General features: G+C 37.8%; 1 protein-coding gene across 1 annotated transcript in view; it reads right to left on the reverse strand.

Moving 5' to 3' along the window:
* Positions 1-27925, reverse strand: part of NRDC (nardilysin convertase) — a 97686-nt gene that overhangs the window by 69050 nt on the left and 711 nt on the right. The window lies entirely within an intron of this gene.

Below are 27925 nucleotides of genomic sequence, written 5' to 3' on the forward strand. Positions count from 1 at the left end.
ACCCAAAGAAAATGAAAACAGGAATTCGACAAGATACACGCACTCATATGCTTACTTTGTATTATTTGTATTATTTGTATTATTCACAATAGCCAAGATATGGAAACAACCCAAATGCCCATCAATCAATGAATGGATAAAGCAGATGTGGCCCATATACACAATGGAATATTATTTAGCCATGAGAAAGGACAAAATGGATAGACCTTGAGCACATTATGCTAAGTGAGATAAGTCAGAGAAAAACAAGTACTGTAGGATATCATTTATATGTGGTATCTAAATAAGTTAAATCCATAAAAAGGAAAATAGAATGGTGTGTGTGTATATATATATATATATATGGATAATTAATATAGAAAATATTGTACTATAATTATGTAATGTGATAAACATCACTACATCAGCAATCATATTATGATATATAAATATATCAAAGTAATATGCTGTACACCTTAAACTTACACAGTGTTATGTGCCAAACTTACTCAACAACAACAACAAAAAATGTCTAGCAGAAACTGGGAAGAATAATATGCAAAGAAAGACAGGGAAAGGACCCTCTGGCTTAAGATGAAAGATTGAACAAATGGATTTATCTACTTGTATACCAAAAATCGCATGTAAATAACAAAAAAAAAATTGTGGCTATATTTTGTTTTAGTTTTGTTTGAGAATAAAATCATGACAGATTTAGATAATAGAAAAGGACACTGCTAGCAGATTGGAAATGTTTAGAAATTATTAGAAGACACAGGGTGGCTAGATGGCTCAGGTGACTCTTGCTTTTGGCTCAGGTCATGATTGTGAGATTGAACTCTGTGGGGCTCCGTGCTCAGCACAGAGTTTCCTTGAGGTTCTCTCTCTCTCTCTCTTCCTCTGCTCCTCCCCCAGCTTGCATGTACACTCTCTTTAAAGTAAATCTTAAAAAAATAAAAAAAATAAAAAATAAATAAAGTAAATCTTTTTAAAATAATTAAAAAAATAAAATAGCAACCCAATCTCTATCCTCTTTTACCCTGCTTTAACTTTTTTCACAGCATTTATCAACACTGGGCTCCTTCCTTCCTTCTCTCTTTCCTTGACTGTACCTTATTTTAGCTCTCAGGGCAAAGCTATTCTTTTTCTTCACAGCTATACCACAGCACCAAAGACACTGGCACTTAGAAAATATTTAAGAAACATTTGTTGAATGAACAAAAGAAGGTTAAGGCCTGATACAAGATAGGACGCAATATTTGCTAAATGAAAATCTAACACCTAGTTTTATAAAACTAAAGAAAAGTATGTGTACACAGGTACACATTAAATGTATATAAAAGGGAACACCTGGGTGGCTCAGAGGTTATGTGTCTGCCTTCGGCTCAGGGAGTGATTCTGGAGTCCCCAGATCGAGTCCCATATTGGACTCCCTGCATGGAGCCTGCTTCTCCCTCTGCCTATGTGCCCCTCTGTGTGTCTCTCATGAATAAACAAAAAAAAATCTTTTAAAAAAATGTATATAAAAGTATCACAAAAGAATTAAAAGGACAGAAACCAAATTTAACAGTTATATATAAAGAAAGGGTAATAAAAGTAGAGCAGCATACAAAATTCTATGCTTTATAATCTCTCTATACTCCATAATTTCTGTACTTTTTCAACCGTTTTTTAAATTTTATTTAAATTCAATTTGCCAACATATCGTATAACACCCAGTTGCTCATCCCATCAAGTTTTCTCAATCTTTTGTAATAAAAATATGTTCATTTATTATTTGTATAATAAAAATAATTTAATGAAAATCCCAAACCTACTAGTTAACAGATTACACACATACATTTACAAAGCCCTTAGCTTTATAGAGGGTTAACTTTTATAAATCAACATCAAATCCATTTAAAGAGTCATGGGAGGGAAGCCTGAGTAACTCAGGGGTTGAGTGTCTGCCTTCAGTTCAGGGTGTGATCTTGGGGTTCTGGGATCGAGTCCCACATCAGGCTCTTCACGTGGAGTCCGCTTCTGCCTCTGCTTGTGTCTCTGCCTCTCTCTCTGCGTCTCTCATGAATAAATAAAATCTTATTTAAAAAAAAAAAAAAGAGTCACACGCAAAAAAAAATGTTCTTTATCATTACTTCTATTCCACATTGTATTGGAAGTCCTACTCAATGAAAAATGACCAAAATATAAAAAGTAAGGCAGGGCGCCTGGGTGGCAGTGTCTGCCTTCGACTCAGGTCATGATCCTGGAGTTCTGGGATCAAATCCCGCACTGGGCTCCCTGCTCAGGGGGAGTCTGCTTTTCCCTCTGCCCCCCTCACCCTGCTCATGCGTGCATGCTCGCTCTCTCTTTCTCTCTCTCTCTCTGTGAAACAAACTTTTAAAAAAAAAAAGGCAAAAATACTGAAAGCTAAAAAATTACACTGCAGATTATATGATTACCTAGAGAATATGAGAATTTAGAAAAAAAAATATTAGTACTAAACAGAGTTCAGAGTAAACTATCCAAATAAGAACCATTAACAAAAAAATCGATCTTTCCTATCTACCAAACCAATTAAAATGAGATTTAAATATAAGACCCTATTCACAAAAATAGAAACTATAAAATACCTAAATATATACTTAATAACATTAGCTAACATGTTAAATGTGTTAATTTACACATTTTAACCATTGCATCCTCACAATAACCCTAATGAGTTATTAAGACTCCCATTTTATGGATGAGGAACCTAAAGCACAAAAAGGGTTTTTCATTTGCCCAAGCTTCACAGAGACTGATCCAAGCAGCACGGCACTAGAACCCATTCTTGTTACTACTATTCAACAGTCCATAGGAAAACTAGAAAACTGCAGAAGAAAACAGAAGACCTGACTAGCCATACCATGCTGCTGAATGGGAACAGTCAATATTAAAAAGATACAAATTCCTCCCCCAAATAAATCTCTAAATTCAAGGCAATTTAAAAAAAAAAAAAAAAAAGATTTTTTGTGGATCATACCATACAAACTTATTCTAAAATTCACAGGGACAAGAACACATAAATGGCAAGAACATTTGAAAAAGGGAAATTATGAGGTGGAATGGCCTTACAAATTATAAAAATATAAATTTTTAAATCAACTGAAATCAAACAGTATACTGATACAGGAACACAGATCAACGAAAGGACATTCTAGAAACAGCAGTGTTTACAACACTGTTGTAGCACCATTTGCTACAATTCATAAATGATGCTGAAACAATTGGCAATTCATTTGAGGGTTAAAAAAATATTACCTCTTTACACTGAACACATATAAATTTGAGAGATTATAGAGCTAAAAGGGAAAAATGTTCTTAAAGTATTTAAGTATTTGAGAGGAAATCATGTTATAATATTGGGGTGAAGAAAAATCTGTGTTCAAGGAGACACAAAATCCAGAAGTTTATAAAGGAAAAAAAAAAACTGGAAAGGTATCACTATATTGTAATTTTATTTTTTTCTAAAACAAAGCATCATAAACAAAATCAAAGAGCAAACTGTATACAGGCGTATCTCAGAGATACTGCAGGTTCAGTTCCAGACTGCTACAAGAAAACAAATATTGGGATCCCTGGGTGGCGCAGCGGTTTGGCGCCTGCCTTTGGCCCAGGGCGCGATCCTGGAGACACAGGATCGAATCCCGCATCGGGCTCCCTGCATGGAGCCAGCTTCTCCCTCTGCCTGTGTCTCTGCCTCTCTCTCTCTCTCTCTCTCTCTCTCTCTCTCTGTGACTATCATGAATAAATAAATAAAATCTTTAAAAAAAAAAGAAAACAAATATAATAAAGTGAGTCAAATGAATTTTTTGGTTTGTTTCCGCTATACTGCCATCTGCTAAGTGTGCAATAGCATTATATCTTTAAAAAAAAAAAAAAGTACATGGGGGCAGCCTGGGTGGCTCAGCGGTTTAGTGCCTGCCTTCAGCCCAGGGCGTGATCCTGGAGATCGGGGATCGAGTCCCACATCGGGCTCCCTGCATGGAGTCTGCTTCTCCCTCTGCCCGTGTCTCTGCCTCTCTCTCTCTGTGTCTCTCATGAATAAATAAATTAAAAAAAAAAAAAAAGCACATGGGCAGCCCCGATGGCTTGGGGGTTTAGCACCGCCTTCGGCCCAGGGTGTGATCCTGGAGACCCAGGATCGAGTCCCACATCGGGCTCCCTGCATGGAGCCAGCTTCTCCCTCTGCCTGTGTCTCTGCCTCTCTCTCTCTCTCTCTGTCCCCAAAGAAGATGCCAAAGCCGGTGGGCAAGAGCCGCGGGCCTCGGGGCAGCTGTGAGTTCTGCGGGAAGCACTTTACCAACAGCAGCAACCTGACAGTGCACCGGCGCTCCCACACCGGCGAGCGGCCCTACTCCTGCGAGCTCTGCTCCTATGCCTGTGCCCAGAGCAGCAAGCTCAATGGCCACCGCCGCATGCATGGCCTGGGGCCCGGCAGCCCCCACTTCGAGTGTCCCCATTGCTGTGTGCCCTTTGGCCTGCGGGCCACCCTGGACAAACACCTGCGGCAGAAGCACCCCGAGGTGGGTGGGGAGGCCTGAGCCTTGGGCACACCCTCCCTGCTGCTCCTGGTACCACTGGAGCTGCCGCTCGTTCATCTCCTTGTCCTTTCTCTGCTGCAAGTAAATCTGCCCGCCTAGCTAAAAAAAAAAAAAGAGAGAGAGAGAGAGGCCTCTGCCTCTCTCTCCCTCTCATGAATAAATAAAATCTTAAAAAAAAAAACCTGTTTAAAAAAAAAAAAGTACATACCCTAGTTTAAAAGTACTTTATTGCTAAAAAATGCTTATCATCACCCAAACTTTAGTGAGTTGTAATCTTTTTGCTGGTGGAAGGTCTTGCTTCAATGTTCATGGCTGCTGACTGATCATGGTAGTGGTTGCTGAAGGATGGGTTAACTGTGGCAATTTCTTAAAATAAGACAACCGTGAAGTTGCCTCTGCATCAATTAACTATTCCTTTCAAAAATGATTTCTCTGTAGCATGTGATGCTGTTTGAAAGCATTTTATCCACAGTAGAATTTCTCTAAAGATTAGAGTTAATCTTCTCAAACTCTACCACTGCCTTACCAACTAAGTTTATATAATATTCTAAATCCTTTGTTGTCCTTTCAACAGTCTTCATAGCATCTTCAGCAGGAATACAGTCTATCTCAAGAAACCACTTTCTTCATCCTCATTCATTCAAGTTTTATTAAGTTTTGCAGCAATGCAGTCACACCTTCAGGCTCCACTTCTAGTTCTCTTCCTCTTTCCACCCCATCTACAGTTATTTCCCCCACAGAAACCTTAAGCCCCTTAAAAGTCACCCATGAGAGTTGGAATCAACTTCTTCCAAACTCCTGCTCATGTATTTGCAGGTAGTTTGACCTATTCCCATGCATCACCAATATTCTCAACAACATCTTAGAATGGTGAATCCTTTCCAGAAGGTTTTCAATTTACTTTGCCCAGATCCATCAGAGGAATCACACTATCTGTGGCAGTTATAGCCTTATAAAATCTATTTGTTAAATAAAGCTTACAAGTCAAAATTATTCCTTGATACATGGGCTGCAGAATGGATGCTGTGTTAGCAGGCATGAAAACAACATTCATCTCACTGTACATCTCCATTAGAGCTCTTAGATGACCAAGTGCATTGCCAATGAGTACTAAGATTTTAAAAGCAATCTTTTTTTTCTACGTGGTAAGTCTCAACAGTGGGTTTAAATATTCAATAAGCCACATTGTAAATAGATGTGCTATCATCCAGGCTTTGTTGTTCCATTTATAGAACAGAGGCAGAGTAGATTAAGCATAATTCTAAAGGGCCTTAGGATTTTCAGAATGGTAACTGAGAACTGGCTTCAATTTAGAGTCACCAGTTGCCATTAGGTCCTAACATGAGTCAGCCTGTCCTTTGAAGCCACGCAATGATTACTCCTCTATAGCTATCAAGGTCCTAGAGAGCATCTTCTTCCAATAGAAGGCTGTTTCATTTATACTGAAAAACTGCTTTTTAGTGTAGCCACCTACCTTAATTATCTAAACTAGATCTTCTGGATAACTTGCTGCAGCTTCTACATCTTGCTGCTTCACCCTGCAATTTTTTTAAGGTGTATTTATGGATTTGTATATATGGATGGATGGATGGATGGATGGATTTGAGAGAGCGAGCAAAAGAGAGAGCACAAGCAGGGAGTAGGGGTAGAAGGAGAAGCAGACTCTCTGCTGAACAGAGAGCCCAACAAAGGGTTCCATCCCAGGCCCCTGGCTGAAAGCATGACCTGAGCCAAAGGCAGACACTTAACCAAATGAGCCACCTGGCGCCCCTGCATCTTGCACTTTCATTTTATGGAGACAACTCTTTCTTCAAATCTCATAAACCAACCTCTGATAGCTTCAAAATTTTCTTCTGCAGCTTCACCTCTCCCAGCCTTTATAAAACTGAAGAGAGGAACTCCTGGGTGGCTCAGTGGTTGAGCATCTGCCTTTGGCTCAGGGCCTGATCCCAGAGTCCCAGGATCGAGTCCCACATCAGGCTCCCTGTATGGAGCCTGCTTTTCCCTCTGCCTGTGTCTCTGCCTCTCTCCCTCTGTGTCTCTCTCTCATGAATAAATAAATAAAATCTTAAAAAAAAAAAAAAAAAAAACTGAAGAGAGTTAGGGGCCTTGTTCTGGATTAGCCTTTTTTAAGGAAATAATGTTCTATCCAGACCATTCAACTTTCTCCACATCAAGCTGTTTTGCTCTCTCATCCTCCTTATCATTTGTGTATTCACTGAAGTAGCACTTCTAATTGAATTCACAACTTGGCTAACTGGCTGAAGAGGTCTAGTTTTCAGTCTATCTCAGCTTTCAACATGCCTTCCTCACTAAGCTTAATTTTTTTCAGCTTTTGATTTAACGTGAGACACACAGGGTTCTTTAACTTATACACTTAAAGGTCACTATAGAGTTATTAATTGGCCTAATTTCAGTATTGTTGTATCTCAGGGAACAGGTAAGCCCAAATGGAGGAAAGAAACAGGGGAATGGCCAGTCACTGGACTAATCAGAATATACACTAAATTTATCAACTAAGCTTGCCATCTTATGTGGCCGTACTTTTGGCATCCCAAAACAATTACAATAGTAATATCAAAGATAACTGATATAATAATATAATAATAACTGATACTAATGTAACATGTTATATTATAGTATAATAATATAGTAACAATGGAAAAAGTCTGAAATATTGTGAGAATTACCAAAATGGGGCACAGGGATACAAAGTGAGCAAATGCTGCTAGAAAGTGGTGCTGATAGACTTCCTTGACACATGGTTGCCACAAACCTTCAATTTGTAAAAAAAAAAAGAATATGCAGTAGCTGTGAGGTGCAATAAAGCAAAGCACAATAAGGTAAGGTATGCCTGTACTGAGAGAAGAGATTAACAATATACAAAAAGTTCTTTCACGTTAATGAGCAAAGAAACAAAACAAATGAAAATGAGTTTTAAAAAGATATACAAACATTTCAAGAAATACAAGACAGCCAATAAATGATGCTGAAACTCACTAGAAATCAAAGATAACTGAATTAAAATAATAACATATTTTTCATCCAGCAAATTAGCTAAATAAAAATTAATGCTAACCAATACTGACAAGGAGAGAGAATATTCTCACAACTCAACGGGTATAGTATTTTTATAGGGAAATATGACTATCCCTGTTTTTTTTTTAAATGTAAACTCTACATACCTTCAATTCAGTAATTTCGTTTCTAGGTATCTTATGGAAATATTCATATACATGTACAAAGATATGTCAAGTGTCCACTAAAGTAACATTTGATAGAGAAAACCTGGAAATCACCCAAATGTAGATGAATAGATGAATGTGCAAATATCCTGTTGCTAAAACACAGCATACTCTATTGGCTTCAAGACCTTATTTTCTTATATAGAGAGAAAAATAGCGACACGATTCCAGCCTTAAATTGCTATTTCTGGGACTACATAGATAGTACTAAATCATTTTAGATCAAAAGAGGTATTTGGGGACTAACTTTGTAATTACATAACTTGTCATTACTTCCCCTTAAATATTTGTATGTATATAAGATGTTGCTGTTTCTCTAAGAAAGCTTCTCTTCCTCTAGCTTATTCAATTAGTTTTCTTTTATTTGGTTTCATTCTCCCATTGCTCCTGTATTGACATGGAAGACTAAAGTAGATTTTTCAAACTATGTCCAAGAATCCAGAGTATGCTATTATTCTCTCTATAATTATCGACCTACTCATTTATTTGTTCCTTAACAAGCTAACCTTTTGTGAAGAAATCCACTTTCAGTCACTGAATTACTAGTTAAGAGTTCATATATGAACTTTAAATCCAAAAATACTTGAGACTATGTGGTGGGGATGGGAAAGGTGGTGACAAGCTACCTAGTTACAGGGTAAGCCCTCCCAAATATCCTCTTTTAACCTAAAGAGATTTAGCGCTGTCTGTCTAGATCTGGAATTAACAATTTAAGTCTAGAGTCTTAGTCATTAATTACTCTACAGCACATTGTAGCCTTAGTCATTAATTACTCTGGAATTGTAGACATCTTTGCAGTTTAAAACTGCGGGCCTGGCTCAAGAAATCAATAAAAAGTATTAAATATTGTTATGCCCCAAAAAGCTTTAAAAAAAAATCAAATACCTGTTTAAGTGCTTTGTCTATAATTCTAGGCCAGCTGCAGCTCTGAAGCTATAACAGCCCACAAATTAAAGCCGACATGACCTGAGTCAACTAAAGCCTTCTTGCTGAAGTGGCATTAGTTTACAGCTAACCATACAACTGTTTTTAAAAAACAGGAAAATTAAAAACAAAAACCGCATGGTACAATATAGTTCCTGCAAATAACCAAGCTAATAAACCCCACATATACCTCTTTACTTGTTAAAACATAATACCACGCCACCCCATTTAAGACTCACCAGAAGCACATTTTGCTCCCCAAATAGCAATCCCTCCCCATTTCTCAAGGTTCCTTGGCTATGGAACAGCTATTAGGTTATAAGTATAACTGACCATTTTAATAATGGCCCCAATTATTCACCTGGCTAATCTTTCCACAAGAGTTAGAGACTATTTCTCCTGACCCCTTGAATCTAGGTTAGTTTTGTCAATTTTGTCCTATACATTGTGGTGAAATTGATGTGAGCCCTGAGTCTGGGCCTCAAGATGTCCTGCAGCTTCTGCCTTTATTCTCTTGGGATTCAGTTGTCATGTAAATACCAGCCAGAATGAATAAAGAGAGATTCTGTGCAGAGACAAGGCCCACTTTCTTGTCCTTACCAAGGCCCCAAACATGTGATTGAAGCCATTTTACTCTAGCTCCAACCAACCCACCAAATGAATGTAGTCATACAAATGACCCCAGGCAAAAAGCTGCTCAGTTATCCCACAGAGTTTTAAGAAATAATAAATCATTATTGCTTTGAGTCACTTATATTGTGAGGTAGATTATTACACAGCAATACTAATATACTGAAAGAACTCATATGGTTGAGCAATACCACTTCTGGATATATATACAAGCAAATTTAAAGCAGGGATTCAAACAGGATTTGTAAATCAATGTTCACAGCAGCATTATTCACAATAGCTAAAAGCTGCAAACAACCCAACACCTACCAACAGATGAATGCATAAACAAAATGTGGTATATACATACAATGGAATATTATTCAGCTTTAAAAAGGAAATTCTGACACATGCTACAACATGGCTAAATTTTGAAGATATGTTAAATGATGTAAGCTACATACAAAGGACAAGTAGTAAAAAAAAAAAAAAAAAAAAAAAAAAGGACAAGTAGTGTATGATTTCACTTATATGTTACCTAGAATAGTCATATTCACTGAAAGAAAGTAAAATGATAGTGGCTAAAAACTGGGAGGGAAGAAGAAATAGGGAGTTATTGTTTAATGAGTTTGGAGTTCCAACTTGAGATGAAAAGTAGTTCTGGAGACAGCTGCATAACAATGTGAACATACTTAATGCTACTGAACTGTACACTTAAAAATTATTAAAATGGTAAATTTTATTGTGTATGGTTTACCACATTTTTTCACATTATTTATTTATCTGAGAGCCAGAGAGTAAGCACAATTGGAGAGGGAGGGGCAAAAGGAGAGGGAGAAACCCTCTGCTGAGCAGGAAGCCCAATGTAGGGCTCAATCGCAGGGCTCAATCCCAGGATGTGGAGATTGTGACCTAAGCCAAAGGCAGATGCCTATCCAACTGAGACACCCAGGCACCCTGGTTTACCACATTTTTAAAAAGCACCTCTTGAGGGATCCCTGGGTGGCGCAGCGGTCTGGTGCCTGCCTTTGGCCCAGGGCGCGATCCTGGAGATCCGGGATCGAATCCCACATCAGGCTTCCGGTGCATGGAGCCTGCTTCTCCCTCCGCCTGTGTCTCTGCCTCTCTCTCTCTCTCTGTGACTATCATAAATAAATAAAAATTAAAAAAAAAAAAAAAGCACCTCTTGGGCACCTGAGGTGCTTATTGTATTATATATAAATATAAATGTATAGCAGAATATAACTCAGACATAAAGAAAATGAAATTGTCCCATTTGCAAAGTCATGGATTGAGCTAGAGAGTATTATTCATGCTAAATGAAACAAGTCAGTCAGAGAAAGACAAATACCATACGTTTTCACTCATATGTAGAATTTAAGAAACAAAAGAGATGAACATGAGGAGGGGGAGAGAGGCAAACCATGAAACAGACGTTAAACTCCAGAGAACAAACTGAGGGTTGCTGGAAGGGACATGGGCAGGGGAATGGGTCAAATGGGTGATGAGTAGTAAGGAGGACACTTGTGATGAGCACAGGTGTTGTTAACTAAGTGATAAATCACTAAACTCTACTCATGAAACTAGTATTGCACTGTATGTTAACTGGAATTTAAATAAAAACTTGAAACTACAAAAAAAAGGAATAAATGTTGGTGAGGATCTAGAGAAGATATAATTCTCTTACACTGCTAGTGGGAACGTAAAATGGTACAGCCACTTTGAAAAATAGTCTGAAAAATCCTCAAATGGTTAGTTTCCATGTGATCCAGCAAGTCTATCTCTATTTCTTATATACCCAAAATAAATAAAAACAAGTTCACACAAAAGCTTTACATGTATGTTGATTGCACATTACTCATAATAGTCAAAAAGTATCCACCAAAGATTGAATATATAAATAAAATGTGGCACATTCATATAATGGAATATTACCCAGCATTAACAAAAATGAAGTACTGATACATTGTATAACACAGATGAACCTTGAAACCATTATGCCAAATGAAAGCAGCCAATCACTAAAGATGAAAAATTATGATTCCATTTATATAAAATGTCCAGAATAGGTAAATCTAAGAAACAGAAACCAGATGAGTGTTTGCCTAGGGTTGTGGAGGTGGGGAGCTGGGGAGACTGACAGGTAAGGAGTATGGGATTCCCTCTTTAGATATTAAAGATATTCTAAAATTATGGTTATGGATGCACAACTCTATACTAAAAGCTGCTGAGTTACATACACTTTATATAAGTGCATCATATGGTATGTGAATTGTACCTTAATAATACTGTTCTTAAAATAAGGCAATTAAGCACCTGGGTGGCTCAGTCTGAAGGGTCTGCCTTCAACTTATGTGGTGATCCTGGGGGTCCTGGGATAAAGCCCCACATCGGGATCCCTGCTCAATGGGGAGTCTGTTTTTCCCTCTGCCCTTCCCCTTGCTCATGCTCTCTTTCTCAAATAAATAAAAATCTTAAGAAAGGAAGGAAGGAAGCAACCAAACAAGGAAGGAAGGATAAATAGGACAACTCAAGAAAGAAAATGTAGGGGATCCCTGGGTGGCGCAGCGGTTTGGCGCCTGCCTTTGGCCCAGGGCGCGATCCTGGAGACCCGGGATCGAATCCCACATCGGGCTCCCGGCGCATGGAGCCTGCTTCTCCCTCCGCCTGTGTCTCTGCCTCTCTTTCTCTCTCTGTGACTATCATAAATTAAAAAAAAAAAAAAAAATGTAATTATGGTAGAGTACATGTCTTAATATAAACAACATTTGGATACTGTAAATACTGGTTTATCAAAAAACTGGGATTTTAAGATTTACTTATTTGAGAAAGAGAGAACACAAGCAGGGAGAGGGACAGAGGGAGAGGGACAAGTAGACTCCCCACTGAAGAGGGAGTATGACCCCAGCCTCAACCCCAGGACCCTGAGATCATGACCTTAGCCTAAGCCAGATGCTCAACAAACTGAGGCACCCAGGTGCCCCTAGATATATATTAAAATAGAGAAAGGGAAGTGGGAAGAGTTAGATATAAAATTTCATTATCAGAAAAGACCTGGCTAATGAAAAAGAAATTAGTTGATTTTTAGCAACATAATCAACTAGATTAAGATTTGTGTCAAATAAAATGGAAAGAGTAAGAAATCATTATTTTTTTAGTCTACATAAATTAAGATTTTTTGACAAACCCTCCATATAAATAAAATATGAACTTTTAAGGCCATGATATAATGAAATAAATCAATGAAATGAAACTTAATAAAGATCCCTGAAAAAATATCTACACATATAAGAAAACTTAACCTATGATAGAGTTAGCATTATAGGAAAAAACATATACCAGGAATTAGGAAACTATGGCTTACAACCCTTTAAATATTTTTGCCTTTTTTAAACACTTGAAAAAAATTCAGTGAAAGAATACTTCATGACACACAAAGTGCTCTAAAATTCAAATTTCAGGGCAGCCCAGGTGGCTCAGCAGTTTAGGGCTGCCTTCAGCCCAAGTAGTGATCCTGGAGACCTGGGATTGAGTCCCATGTCAGGCTCCCTGCATAGAGCCTGCTTCTCCCTCTGCCTGTCTCTCTCTCCTCTCTGTTTCTCATGAATAAATAAATAAAATCTTTAAACAAAAAATTCAAATTTCAGTCTCCATAAATAAAGTTTTATTGGAACACGAATGAGCTGCACTCATTCATTTACATATTTTCTATGGCTGCATTCTCCTTACAATAGCACAGCTGAGTAGTTGTGACAGAGACTCATGTGGCATTTTCACTGCTGTGCACTGCTGTTCCAGGCCCTAAAAATCACAGCAATGCACTTATAACTCACCAGCATTTTAAGTGCTACATGTATCATTGTAGTGCAACTTTTTTTTTAAGTAGCAGTACATATTCATTGTGTCCTAATAAGGAAAGGAAAAGTGGAATTCAAATGTCACACTGTTAGTGGGGATTTTGTTATCAAATAATAGCAAAGGATTATGTTTATTATGTAATATTATAGCTGTGCCAAAAGAATAAAATATTCCCAAGACTTAACAATCATCACAATATTTGCAACTTACAGGAAAGCAACAAACAGAAAAATTAGAAAATTTAAAGTAAAATGCCTTATTACAGAATTTCTTCACATACATTAAAAATGAAAGAAACTGCAAACAAAAAGTTTCTTTTTATTTTTCCAAAATAAGTTTCTAGGTGGCTCCACTTTGTCAGCCAAGCAAGAGAAGCTATTCACCCATGATAAATTAGATTGCGTTTATTTGTAGCAGCTGAAGAAATTTATCCAGAGAAAATAAACCTAAGACCATTAGCCTTTCCATGAAAACTACAGCTCAAGATTTGAGAACGTTAGTAACAGTACTGACAGGCAGTTAAAAACAAGGCAAATGACTTTGACTCCTAATGTGCCAAGAGATGCTACCAACATCTCAGTTATTTGAGTAGTCAGTGCCAAGTTTGAAGTGACTGAGCAATTAGACTCCATGAATATTCTGCATGGAAGAACTATAGACAGGAATTTTTTTTTAAGATTTTTATTTATTTATTCATGAAAGGCACAGAGAGAGAGGGGCGGGGGGGGGGGGGCAGAGACACAGGCAGAGGGAGAACCAGCCACCATTCAGGCAGACCGATGTGGGATTTGATCTGGGGAATCCAGGATCACGACGTGAGCCGAGGAGACGCTCAACCACTGAGCCATCCTGCATCCCAAGACAGGAATATTTTCAAAGGGGTCAAGAAAACATGCATGCACTACAACTAAAAATGGAATCTAATATATATTATCACTAATGTTGGTAAAAATTTATATGGAGCAGAAAAAAAGGTTTAGTTGGACCAATTTACCTTTCATGAAGTGTTTCAAAGCCTACGATTCTTCATGGTCTTATTCATCAACAGTACTTCACAGAAAATATTTGAATCTATCATGCATTACTGAGGTAGTAGTGTCATTTACTCTTTTAGTAGTGTCATTTACAATCGTCAGTTCTGTCAATTTTTTTTACCAGAAATAGAAGCTGAATGTCTTGAATTACCCTTTATGGCTTAGCAATGGAAACATTTTACTGTAATTTTTGAACTTGAGGCCAAGACTGGAATTTTTCTGAAAAAGAACAGCCTTGGGGGGATCCCTGGGTGGCTCAGCAGTTTAGCGCCTTTGGCACAGAGCATGATCCTGGAGTCCCGGGATCGAGTCCCACATCAGGTTCCCTGCATGGAGCCTGCTTCTCCTCCTAACTGTGTCTCTGCCTCTCTTTCTCTGTCTCTCATAAATAAATAAGTAAGTAAATAAATAAATAAATAAATAATCTTAAAAAAAAAAAAAAAAACAGCCTTGGGGCCCTCGGGTGGCTAGTGACTGAGTGTCTGCCTTTAGCTCAAGTTGTGATCCCCGAGTCCTGGGATCAAGTCATCAGGCTCCCTGTGGGGAGCTTGCTTCTCCCTCTGCCTCTCCCTGTGTCTCTCATGAATAAATAAAACCTTTTGATAAAAAATTTAAAAAAAAAACATCCCTCAACAACTACTGTAAAACACCAAATGGTTTTGGAAATTAACTTGTTCTGAAGGTTCCATAGTGTTTCTTGTTTTTTAAAAGATTTTATTTAGATTCTATTTTATTTAGATCTTTCACATGAGAGACACAGAAAGAGAGGAAGAGACATATAGGCAGAAGGAGAAGCAGGCTCGCAGTAGGGAGCCCGATGCGGGACTCAATCCCTGGACCTGGGGATCAGCCCTAAGCCAAAGGCAGGCAGATGCTCAACTGCTGGGCCCGTCCCTCCATAGTGTTTCTTAATGAATTCAACCCAAAATTACAAAATAACATTTATGCAAAACACCATACGATTTTCTTCCTTGTTATAGAAGTACCTACTAATGTCTTTAATTTTGCCTCGACTGACCAAGCCTAAAATATTTATTACATAGCCCTTTACAAAAAACATCTAATGACTTCTGGGATAGTCATAAGGTATGCTTGGACAACTGGTTGTACATATTTTTATAAAACATTAATAAAATTAGATCCATACCCAAATATAAAAAGCAAAACTGTAAAACTTCCAGAAGAAAATAAATCAGATGAAAAAAAGCAAACCATAAATATAAAGATGAAAAAAATCTAATTAAATTTTGAGACTTTATAAACAAAGGGTGAAAATAAGCTATATAGACTTAGAAAATATATTTGTAACTCATATCAACAAAGGATTCAAAATATATAAAGAATTCTTACAAGTCCATTTTAAAGAGGAAAAGAAGGGGGCACCTGGGCGGCTCCATGGTTGAGGTCTGCCTTCAGCTCAGGTCATGACCTCGGGGTCCTGGGATCGAGTCCCATGTCAGGCTCCCCGCAAGAGCCTACTTCTCCCTCTGCCTATGTCTCTGCCCCTCTCCGTGTGCCTCTCAAGAATAAGTAAATAAAAGTCCTTAAAAAAAAATAAAGAGGAAAAGAAGAATACTCCCCTCAGAAGTTCATAAAAGGAATTCATAAAGGGAATTCATAAAAGGAGAAGGGCATTTCATAAAAGGAGAAATTCAAATGGCCAGGAAACATGAAGCAATGCTTGATCTTATTAGTAATAAGAGAAAATGCAAACAAAAGGACTTTTTAGAAGAGAAAAATAGGGGCACCTGAGTGGCTCAGTTGGTTAAGCATCCGACTCTTTTTATTTTTTTTTTTTAAGATTTTATTTATTCCTGAGAGATGGGGGGGGGGGGGGCGCAGAGAGACAGGCAGAGGAAGAAGCAGGCTCCATGCTGGGAGCCTGACGTGGCTCTTGATCCCAGGTCTCCAGGATCATGCCCTGGGCTGAAGGTGGCGCTAAACCACTGAGCCACCAGGGCTGCCCAGCATCCATTTAACTCTTGATTTCTGCTCAGGTCATGATCCCAGGCTCATGAGACTGAGCCCTGTGTTGGGCTCCAAGCAGGGAATGGAGCCTAATTAAGAGTTTCTCTCTCCCTTACCTGCTTCCTCTCCACTCAATGATCAAGCAATTCCGTGCCTGCTCACTCTCTCTAAAAAAAAATAAAAGAGAAAAATATTTCCTACAGATCAGATTCTCAGTAATTTTTTAAAATCTAACAGTATCAAGAGTTGGTAGAAAGGTATAGAAGGAGGAATCCTAGTGCTCTATTGGCATAAATGTAAAAATAGTACAACCAATTAGAAGAGTACTTTGGCAACATCTAGTTAAAAATGAGTTGTTTCACTCATAGGTATATAGATAAATTCTCAAATATGTGACCAAGGTGTCAAGTATAAAATGTTCACTGAACACTGGGAACAAGTTAAATGTTAAAATAAAAAGAAAAGAAAATTTAGGGGATCCCTGGGTGGCGCAGCGGTTTAGCGCCTGCCTTTGGCCCGGGGCGCGATCCTGGAGACTCGGGATCAAGTCCCACGTTGGGCTCCTGGTGTGTGGAGCCTGCTTCTCCCTCTGCCTGTGTCTCTGCCTCTCTCTCTCTCTCTCTGACTATCATAAATAAATAAATAAAATTTAAAAAAAAAGAAAAGAAAATTTAAAAAAACAAACAGAAAATTGGGTATAATCTAAATGACCAGTAATAGGAAAAAAAAAATAAATTATGATGTATTCATACAAGATATAACTAAACAGCATTTAACACAGTATTATACTTATTAGCATCAACAAATCTCAAAAGCAATGTTAAACAAAAAAAGCAGGTTCTGAGACATCTGACAATTTCTACTTATATGTCTCAAAACAATAATATACACTGTGTATAGATAAGTGTATATTAGATTAAAAGTGTAAAAATATACATAGGAATGGTATATATATCTAATTTAGATACTGATTAATAGTGGGAAAAGAGGGTAGGGAATGAAATGTGAGGAGTTTATAAAGAGCTTCAACTCTCTTGGTACGGTTTTAGTTCTTTAAAAAATTTTTTTGCTCTGAAACAAAAGTGAGAAAATGATAAAAAAAAAAAAAAAAGACTGAAAAACAGATTTTTTTTTTTTAAGGTTTTATTTATTCATGAGAGACACACAGAGAAAGAGAGACAGAGGGAGAAGCAGGCTACTCACAGGGAGCCTGATGTGGGACTCGATCCCAGATCCTGAGATCATAATCCGAGCCGAAGGCAGGCACCCAACCACTGAGCCACCCAGGTGTCCTTGAAAAACATATCTTTATCTAACAATCAGGCCAGAGGAGAAAAGGATGAACGAGTAAGAGATGAAAGCAAGACTATGAGACAGGCACTAATCCAGGCACTGCTGATACAGCAGTGAACAAAAGAAGCTCCTTGTTCTCACAAACCAGTAAATATATAGTATATCAAATGGCAGTAAGTGCTATGAAAAAACATAAAATAAGAAAGAGTATAAAGATTGGGGAACTTGAGTAAAATTGTTACTTTATATAGAGTGCTATTTAAAGCCAATGAAGCTGGATAACACAAGGAGCAAAACGGGGGAAAAAAGGTCTGAGGACTGAGGCCTCAGCACTCCAAAATTCAGAGGTCAAAGAGATAAGGAGGAATCTTTGAATGAGGCAGTAAGAGAACTAGAACACTATTGATTGACCTGGCAGCCATTTGAAAAAAAGCATTTCAAGAAGGAAAGAATGATTAACCATGTCATATGACACTGAAAGGCCAAGTAAGGTAAAAACTTGAGAACTGACCAAGTAAAAGGATATTGGTGATCCTGAAAACAGCTATTTTAATAAGCAATAATGGCAAAAGACCATTCTGAGTTCAAGAAATAATGGGAGTGTCAACTATACATCAATTAAAAAAATTTTAATGATGCTGTGGAACATACAAATGGCAATGAAAGGTATAAATCATTTACTAAATGAAAAAAATTACAGATTAAAATGGACATTATCTCAAAAAAAAAAAAAAAAGATAATAGGAGTACCTGAACTGCAAATTTCAAGTACAATTCTTTTTTTTAAAGATTTATTTATTTATTTATGAGAGAGAGAGAGAGAATGTGCATGTGCATACATGAGGGGGAGGGGAGGCAAAGGGAGAGAATCTTCAAGCAGACACCCCGCTAAGCATGAAGCTTCACTCAGAGCTTGATCCCACAACCCATGAGATCAAGACCTGAGCTGAAACCAAGAGTCAGAGGCTCAACTGACAGAGCCACCCAGGTGCTCCAAGAATAGACAATTCTTATAACAAGCTTTGCTATAAATAAAAAGAAATTTGAGTAGCTGGAACGGCGTAACTCAGAGGGGATATGGAGTAAAGAAATGTCTTTTTCCTGATGACAGGAACAATTACAACATATTTGTATACTTATGGACATGATTAGTAAAGGGGGAATAAAAAAAAAGTAAAGGGGGAATATGATGATGCAGAAGGGGGAAAACTGCTAGAATAATTGATGGACAGCATCAATAAGGAGAGGATGGGAGCTAGTGCACAAATGGAGAGAGTTCTTAGAGGTACAGACATGATTTATTAGTAACAGAAGAAAAGGTATGCGAAGACTCAAAAAGACAAAACCTCTCCCTACAAAAATTTCAGAATAAGGGGAAAGATAAATGAAACATATATAAAACAGCTTGAAAAAGACTGCTACAGTGGTATGTATATAAAGTTGTAAATAACTCACTGGTGAGAGGGAAAGACTGAAGAGTCAGAAGGAATTCACAAGGGGCACCTGGCTGGCTCAGTCAGTACAGCATGCAACTCTGGATCACAAAGATTACATACATACATAAAAGGATTCAAAAGGAGGTAATGCTTCAACTCACAAGGCAAACGGGACCAGAGAGTACAGCATGTGCCAAGAGTACGAAACAGCACAACAGAAGATAAAGCTAGAAAGAAACCAAAAATGGAGGAGCTTAGAGTTTGTTATGGTAAGAAGTTATGGTTAGAAGGAAACAAATAAGAGAACACAATCCATATTTGTACTAATCAGGGCTCAGTACCTGCTCAAAATGTGTTTTCACAGAACGGCTTTTTAGGCTATCATGTAATAAGAGCACTACCTAACAGGGTTACTACGAAGATTAAATGAGATAATCTACATAAACTCCTTGGAACAGGACTTCGTACATAGTAAGCATTCAACAAATGCCAATTCTCATTATTAGAAGAAGCAAGATTACTGTTGGTGGTAGTAATAAAAATATAAAATCTCTCTGAACATCTCCAAAGGGCCAAGTTAACTTTTCAAACTACAATCTATTTCCTACCCTTCTGGAAATAGTTAAATTCTGGTCCAACCATATAATTGAGCCCTTCCAGCCCCCTGCCCCCAATACTAGAAAGGATCTATAATAGGAGTCTATAATCTACTCAGTTTCCTCTAAGTTGGATTGACTTCATTCTGGGAAACAGTATGAATACGAGGCCTAGGTCAGAGTGGAAGGCCCAAATAAACCAATCTTCTTGTCTGTCAGATCTCCCAATTAGAGAATATCCTTGAAATAGACCAGATCACCAGAGGTTACCCTACATACCTACCAAATTCACTATGACTGGGTTCACTCCCAAAGGATTCTGCAGGGAATAAACAGGCTTCTTAGGTAAAGAAAATTGATGATCTATCTAATAAAATGGTAATAATTAAATTATGATATATCTACACAATGGACCACTAGGTAGACAAAGTATATTGAAAAATAATAAGCAAATGTTCATGACCATTTTTTAAATATATATCAAAACAATATGGTACTAGCACAAAACAGGTACACAGATCAATGGAATAGAATTGAGAGCACAGAAATAAACCAATATATGGTTATATGGCCAATAACCTATGACAAAGAAGGCAAAAATATACAATGAGAAAAAGACAGTCTCTTCAATAAACAATGGTGGGGGAAACTGGACAACTACATGTGAAAGAATGGAACGGAACCAGTCTTACACCATACACACACACAAAAAAAAAAAACCTCAAAATGATTAAAGACCTAAATGTAAGACCTAACTAAAACCGTTAAAGTCCTAAAAGAAAACACAAGCAGTAATCTCTTGGACATCAACCTTAGCAACATTTTCCTGGCTATGTTTACCCAGGTATGGGATAACAAGACCAAAAATAAACAGGGACTGTATCAAGCTAAAAGCTTTTGCAGTGAATGAAGCCACCAACAAAACAAAAAGGCAACCTCCTGAATGGGAGAAGGTATTTACAAAAGATATATCCATTAAAGATTAATATCCAGAATAAAGAACTCCTACAACTCAATACCGAAATATAATCTGATTAAAAATGGGAAGAAGACCTGAATAAAACACATTTCCAAAGAAATCATACAGATGGCCAACAGAAACATGAAAAGATGCTTACTAATCACAAATCAAAACCACAATGGGAAATCACCTCACGCCAGTCAGAATAGCTAAAGACAAGTAATAACAAGGCAAGGATTGTAAAGAAAAAGGAACCATTATGCACTATTAGTGAGTGTGTAAATTGGTACAATCACTATGGAAAACTGTATAGAGATTCCTCAAAAACTAAAAATGCAAGTACCATAGGATCCAATAATTCCACTTCTGGGTACTTACCCAAGAAAAACAAAAATACTAATTCAAAAAGGTCTACACACTCCTATATTTACTGCATTATTTACAGTAGCCAAGATATGGAAGCAAGCTAAGTACCCAATGACAGATGAATAGATAAAGATGTGGTATGCATGCATAATGAATGTTACTCAAGTCATGAAAAAGAATGAAATCTTGCCAATTGTGAAAACATGGATGGACCTATAGGACATTACACTAAGTGAAATAAGACAAGAGAAAGACAATACCATATGATTTCACTTACATATAGAATCTGAAAAACCAAACAACCAAGAAAAACAGACTCACTCATAAAGAACAACTAGTGATCACCAGAGGGGAGATGGTGGAGGGATAGATGAAATAGGTGAAAGAAATTAAGAGGTACAAACTTCCAGTTATAAAACAGATAAGTCACAGGGAAGAAAAATACAGCATAGGGAATATAGTTAATAATATTGTAGTAATTTTGTGTGGTGACAGTAACTATACTTATGGTTAGCATATGACAACACATATAACTGTCAAATCACTAAGTTGTATATCTGAAACTTATATGTCAACTATACTTCAATTAAAAAATATATACACACAAAAAAAATATATACACAAATTATAAATGCATAGGGATAAAGGCTATAAAATGTAGTTACAAGTAGTTAATGCTGGATGGAATGATTATAGGGATTTTTAATTTTTTTAATTTTCTTTTTTTAATCTCAATTTCCTACAATGATATTTATTGACTGATCTTTTTTTGGTTATTAAAAAGATAGTAAAACAAGTCAAATTCCTTCCACCTTACTATCATTCCTAACCCCCTTCTGTACATATCTAAACACAAAAAATTATATTTTAGGTAAGCATATAACAGAAGGTGTTATTTTTTCCTTTTAAAAATTGAATTATACAACATATTTTGGTTTGTAACAAGATATTTTCATGCAACAATAAATCACAGGACATCTTTCCATTTCAATATATAAAACCATCTCTTTTTTTATGGCCACATATTATTTTCATTATATAACCATATAACAATTTAATCCTTAGCCAACTAATGGACAATAAAGTTGTTGCTGGTTTTTGCTACTACAAACAGTGCTGCAAGTATCATTTAATAATTTGGACTATATTAAAACAATAGCTAACATTTGATTGCTAACTATGTGCCAAGATCCACAAGCTTCTATGTGAATACATTATATTATTATACATATTATTACTACTTGTATAATTTATATTTTTTCTTCTATAACTACCAATTCATCTTATTTTCCCTGAAAATCAAGTAATTATTTTTTAAACAGGCCAGGATACAAATTTAATCTAAAAAAATTCTAGCAGAATATCCCCAAGAGTTCCTAGCATAGCATATGAGCACTCAAGCGTTTATACATTCTACAAATATTATTTAAGAACCTACTATGCTTAACACTGAGTGAACAAGAGGACATGGTCTCTAATACCCATGGATTTTTAGCCTAGCTAAACTGAGTTAGTAAGGGGAAAGAAAAAAAAAAAGTAAAAAGAGGACTACGTCAATTAGAGAAAAACTAGTATCACGTATCAGTACACACCATTCGATACACAATTATAATTACCTCTTAAACAAGTCTTGTCACATCCTATGGATCTAAACTATCTTGATCGTTTTTTAAATTTTTTAAATTCATTTGAGACAGATATATATAAAGAGTGAGCATGAACATGAGCAGGGAGGGAGCCAAAGGGAGAAGCAGACTCCCCACTGAGCCAGGTGCCCAACACGGGGCTCAATCCTAAGACCCTGAGATGATGACCTGAGCTGAAGGCAAACACTTAACCAAGTGAGCCACCCATGCCTTAAAACACTGGTTTAACTTATGTCATTTTCATGATCAATAACCCACTTCTCTTGGTATTTCCCAAATATGCTTCACCCCTTCTCTGTATTAGCTATTTCAACCTTCACCACTAAAAGCTTCCTCTGTTTCCCACTGCTTCTCCAACAACATCTTAAAGAACCACTTATGTCCCAGGATGTGATCCTGGGGTCCCAGGATCAAGTCCCACGTCAGGTTCCCTGCATGGAGCCTGCTTCTCCCTCTGCCTATGTCTCTGACTCTGTCTCTCATGAATAAATAAAATATTAAAAAAAAAAAAAAAAGAACCACTTATGTAAACCTCAATGCCTACTTTAAGAGCAAAAAAAAAAGTCTATAAAGAATGCTTTCGGGATCCCTGGGTGGCCCAGCGGTTTGGCGTCTGCCTTTGGCCCAAGGCGCGATCCTGGAGACCCGGGATCGAGTCCCACGTCGGGCTCCCGGTGCATGGAGCCTGCTTCTCCCTCTGCCTGTGTCTCTGCCTCTCTCTCTCTGTGTGTGTGTGACTATCATAAATTAAAAAAAAAAAAAAAATTAAAAAAAAAAAGAGAATGCTTTCAACACCTAACTGCCTGCATCCAAACCCTTCATTACCCCTTCCTCCATTTTTTATAAAGATATTTTCTCTCCTTTTCTCTAAAACCAATCCCTTCATGAATATGTCTGGTCCTGTCACCTCACAACCATCTAAGGATTTTGTGTTCCCTCTATTATTATTACTTGTATCTTCAACCTCTCCTTCTCTACCAGTTTATTTCCCTCAGGCAATAAACATGCTCTTCTCTGCTGTCTTGAAAAAAAAAATCCCTTGACCCCATATAATACTTCATCCTAGAACTTCCTCATCATCTCCCCTTTAAAACCAAACTTCTTGGGATCCCTGGGTGGCTCAGCGGTTTAGCGCCTGCCTTCAGTCCAGGGCCTGATCCTGGAGACCCAGGATCGAGTCCCACGTCAGGCTCCTACATGGAGCCTGCTTCTCCCTCTGCCTGTCTCTCTGCCTCCCTCTGTGTGTCTCTCATGAATAAATAAAATCTTTAAAAAAACAAAACAAAATAACAACAAAAAAACTTCTTTAGAAATGGCTATCTCACTATCTAAAATTTCTCACTTCATAACTCACTACAATCTCGTTTCCTTCCATTCCTTTGAAACTGCTTTCACTGGAGCCAAATAATTTCTTGGGTCTCCATGAGACTGTTCTCAGTTCTTATATTAGCTGACTTCTCAGAATAATCAAATAATGATCACTCCTTGCTTAAAGCATTTTTCTCCACTGGCTCCTCATTTTAAAAAGGGAGAGGAGAGGGGATCCCTGGGTGGTGCAGCGGTTTGGCGCCTGCCTTTGGCCCAGGGCGCGATCCTGGAGACCCGGGATCGAATCCCATGTCGGGCTCCCGGTGCATGGAGCCTGCTTCTCCCTCTGCCTGTGTCTCTGCCTCTCTCTCTCTCTGTGACTATCATAAATAAATAAAAATTTAAAAAAAAAATTTAAAAAAAATTTAAAAAAAAAAAAAAAAAAGGGAGAGGAGAGAGGGGACACTATCATCTAGTTTTTTTCTCCTGCTTCCTTTTCCATTCCAATGATTTACGGGCTGCTCTTCTGTGTCCTTAAAGATCTTCAGCCTTACAGAGATAAGTTAATGTGCTCAAGGTCACATAAGTAATGATGGAAAACTAGATACAAAAAGGACTAAAAATGCCATACTTACACATCCTAGCACCTATTACATTTAATGCATTTGTCCTCCAGTATCTGCTCCCTAACTCTACCAGGAGTCTAGATGAACTAGATTCTTGAGAGCTTTTTAATGCTAAATCTTATTTCCAAAAGGAACATTTTAGTTAAGACTGTTCCTATTCTTACCAGCCCATCAACTCACATTGAAGAAATCAGTCTAAGGAATGGTAACAAAAATACATTTATTAAAGTCATATTAGTATTCAGAAGATTAATGTATTTTAACCTTAGAAGCCCTCACTTTGTTAACTGAGCTTGAATCTCACAAGGTAAGATCAAATTTGTCTCCACTTTACAAGACTAAGAAGGTACAACTGAAATTAAGTTTTAAATTCAGGTATCAGACCAAGAGGTTGGATTGTCCCAAGTTCCTAGAATTTATACAGTATGAATTAAGTACACGATCTCTCTGGAGCTCTCAGAATCTATAATCTTACCAATAAGGTGTATATACCACACTGCAAGTACTGCCTATACCAAAAAAAAAAAAGCATTAATATTCCAGGGGTTCCAGCTGAAAAGGTCAAAGCTGAATAAATCCATGTTCTTCCCATCCAATACAAAAGAGAATGTTCTCTGATGTTCTGATACCTGAGATTTGCCTAGAGCTTCTGTTCAGAAGTGTGTCACCCCACTCCTAACTTTGGGAAGCCAGCAGATGTTCACTTAAATTGTGAACATCCCTCTGTTCCTCTGCAAATAATAGTAAACAATATAACATTCAGAAATAAACTGTACCTTTTTCAGCACATCCATTATTTTCTATAGCATATTGAGAATTTAATTACGATAACTGTCTTCTCACTTCTAATAGTCTGAACAAATTTAAATTAAAAAGCTTGCAAGCCTTTTCATATTGTTCTCCCCTTCCCCACAGAAAAACACAGGTCTTTTTACAAACTGGTTAAACAAGAAAAGTGTTTACACTTTTTTTTTTAAGAATTTATTTTTTTAAGATTTTATTTATTTATTCATGATAGACACAGAGAAAGAGAGGCAGAGACAGAGGCAGAGGGAGAAGCAGGCTCATGCAGGGAGCCCGACGTGGGAGTCGATCCCAGGACTCCAGGATCAGGCCCTGGGCCAAAGGCAGGCGTTAAACCACCGAGCCACCCAGGGATCCCCTAAGAATTTATTTTTAAATAACCCCTACACCCAGCGTGGGACTCAAACTCACAACCCCAAGATCAAGAGTTGCATGCTTGGGACACCTGGGTGGCTCAGCAGCTGAGCATCTGCCTTTGGCTCAGGGTGTGATCCTGGAGTCCTGGGATGAGTCCCACATCGGGCTTCCTGCATGGAGCCTGCTTCTCCCTCTGTCTGGGTCTCTGCCTCTCTCTGTGTGTCTCTCATGAATAAATAAATGAAAGCTTTAAAAAAAAAAAAAAAAAAGTCGCATTTTCCACAGACTAAACCAGCCAGGTGCCCCAGTGTTTTATACTTAAGTCAATCCAAATTTCCAGAGTGCTCTTCGTTATTAAAATAATTTACTATTTAGACTGCACTAAATAATTCTGTCCATCTAGAATTTCCTTCCCCTTTACACCAATAAAGATTTGAACAGCAGTTCCCAACCTGAAGCCCCTTAATTCTTATTAGAGATGTTTAAAGGATTTCAGCATAAAAGTTAATTCTTGCAGATGAGAAGGAAATCAACACTTACCACCTACAGAGATCCCTTAAAAAAAAAAAAAAAAGATATCCTGCAGGTAGGTTTAACATTTCAAAAAAAGCTGAATACAAATTACACATATACATATGTAAAATTCCACAAGCTATTACTTAATAGTAAATCTTTCCAGGCATTATTTCACCATAATATTCCTTTAATCAGGTCTGCCTCTGGTGCTTATTCATACATTCAAAAGACATATAGTTATAATATGATGGATACATACTGTAACAGGCCATGTACAAAACCCTACTGAAATACAGTGAAACGAGGGATTGGTTCTACATATAAAAACTTCAAGAGAGGGCAGCCCGGGTGGCTCACCGGTTTAGTGCGGCCCTCAGCCCAGAGTGTGATCCCGCAGACCCAGGATCCCGTCCTGTGTCGGGCTCCCTGCATGGAGCCTGCTGGAGATCTCCCTCTGCCTGTGACTCTGGCCTCTCTCTCTCTCTCTCTGTGTGTGTGCCTCTCATGAATAAATAAATAAAATCTTAAAAAAAAGAAAAAAAGAAAAAAAGATTTGAGAGAGCACAATGCCTGGTGCACAGTAATATGTAAGCATTTGTGATATAAACTTGCCAAAATGAGATCATTAAATGAAATATCTAAAGCAGTTAGTACAGTATTTGACACATAGTGTATATTCTATAAACATCAGTTGTTAATATGTAATTTCATACAGGCAGTAAAAGCTAAAGCTGTTACTTAACATTTAATCTGGAAAGTAAGCACTTTCTATCAAGGTTTCAATCTGTTCATTCACATATTACTAAAGCAACCACTCTCATCTTTAATGAGAAAAAGAGAAAATTTAGCCCATCCACAAAGATTTCTTGACCCTGCAGCTCGCAAAAAACAGCACAAGGAGTTGTGTACTGTTAATCCTAGACTGGGAGTGAAAGGAGAAATTACGCCAGTCTTAAACTTGGGGCTAAATCACTTCTTTCCAGACCTCAGTTTCAGTCATCTGTCAAATGGGAGAAATGGGGAGTGGAAACGATTATCTCCAAGGTTCTTTCCTGCTCTAACACTGTAGAGGCTTATAAGAAATTGGGATCTAGAATCCTTCACCTTCCAACCCCATAGGAGTAAGAACATTATAAAAATCAGCAAATGGTACACTGGATTTGGTGTCAAATGGACAGGGTTTTCATTATCAGCTGTTACTTAGCTGTGTAATTCTAAGCAAGAAGCCAACTCTCTAGATCTTAATTTCCTCAAGCTGGAGAATGAAGTTTTTGGACAATACGATCTCTCTTTACAAAACATCACAGTCACAACATTGTATGAAATAAGCTACCTCTGAAAGAAATAGTCAGATGGTACTAAGCCACCAGCTATTAGAGATGTTTGGAGGATCCCAGCACAAAAGTAGACAGTTTCAGGATTCGAAGAAATCTCACAGTGTCTTCTATGACTCACCCAACTGAGCGCCAAGTCCTCTCTAACAAGATCTTGGAAGAGATGCCCAAACACTCTAGTAAATGAGGAACAACCCAGGGAAACCAGCCCCTTCATCTTAGGCCAGCTATGATGCCCGCCTTCTTTTACTTAAGCCGCACCATCCTCTAACTTCCACCGCATTAGTTTTACCCCCTCTTTCAACCAAAGGCACCTGCTTATTTCTGGATAGTGATAATTTGCCCCTTAAACATCCTCCCCAGGATTAAACTCCCTCACGTAACGCCAGGGCTCCCGCACCACCCAGACCGCCGCCTCCAGAGAACCCTCCACTCTTGCTGTAGCGAACGTCAAAACGACTCGAGCAGCCCTTCCCCGTCTAACGCGCTGACTCCTCCCA

The sequence above is a fragment of the Vulpes lagopus genome, chromosome 23, assembly GCF_018345385.1.
Source record: "Vulpes lagopus strain Blue_001 chromosome 23, ASM1834538v1, whole genome shotgun sequence".
Classification (NCBI taxonomy): domain Eukaryota; kingdom Metazoa; phylum Chordata; class Mammalia; order Carnivora; family Canidae; genus Vulpes; species Vulpes lagopus.